General features: G+C 47.3%; 1 non-coding gene across 1 annotated transcript; it reads left to right on the top strand.

Moving 5' to 3' along the window:
* The first annotated feature begins 857 nt into the window (after nucleotides 1-857).
* On the top strand, nucleotides 858-939 carry trnas-aga (transfer RNA serine (anticodon AGA)). The gene has a single exon. It is a non-coding gene; the product is annotated as a tRNA-Ser (tRNA).

Here is a 939-nt window from a genome sequence, read left to right as displayed (position 1 = left end):
ACTTGAACGTCTTTACACGATCTCCTGCAGTTTTCAGTGGGCAGGCTTGGTCAGATGGCTTGGAAAAACGCACTGTGTTTCGGCTCGGGAAACATCATGAGCAGTGTCCTGCATGTTTTCTGTGTATAGCTGTCTTTTAACGCATACAGAATTCATTCGAAATCATTGATTTCTCCAATTAACAAGGATCCCTTAAATGATGAGTCAAAGTAACATCTAATCGGATTAGTTTCCTTAGAGCTGGTTCAGAGTTTGCTCAAGAGTTTACCTTTCACAGATGAGCAAAGAAGAATGTTGGGGGTGCACGCTTCAAGGCACCTTACAGCTGTAGGGAGTGATTCGAGACGATTCGTGGCGTGTGCTCGTTCCCATATACCATACGCACCGGCGTGCAGTGCTAGGATGACGTACAATACCGCTTGGGCACGTAACGGCGTTATATGCAAGTGCGGGACGTGAGGGTTTTCGTTTGTTCGTTTTGTTTTGCTCTGCTTTGCTTTGTTTTGCTTTCCATCGCGTTGGTAAGAGCGTAAATAAAAAGGCGATTCCTGCGTCTACCACTAATGTAAGAGCTATTTCAAGTGCGACGTGGTGCGGCTTTTCAAATGCTTGTGGGCATTTCTCTGTTGTTGATTCTTTTTTTGTGTGTAACAAAGTGGCATTTTCATGTCCGGACGGGGAGACTTTATCATTCCGACATGAAGCCACCCTTAAGTCCTCTGAGGCGTGTCTGTCTGCAAGGCTTGTATTTTGGAAATGTTTTTTTGAAACGGAGAACGACTTTGAAATAGGCTTCCGCCGGCGCCTCGCGATCCAGGTAAGATTGTAGCAAGAACGCAGCGGCTGTGGGGCTTGCTGTAGTCGTGGCCGAGTGGTTAAGGCGATGGACTAGAAATCCATTGGGGTCTCCCCGCGCAGGTTCGAATCCTGCCGACTACG

Source organism: Lepisosteus oculatus, unplaced genomic scaffold, assembly GCF_040954835.1.
Source record: "Lepisosteus oculatus isolate fLepOcu1 unplaced genomic scaffold, fLepOcu1.hap2 HAP2_SCAFFOLD_64, whole genome shotgun sequence".
NCBI lineage: Eukaryota > Metazoa > Chordata > Actinopteri > Semionotiformes > Lepisosteidae > Lepisosteus > Lepisosteus oculatus.
The sequence above is the reverse complement of the archived record's forward strand: the minus strand, read 5'-3'. Positions and strand labels throughout refer to the sequence as shown.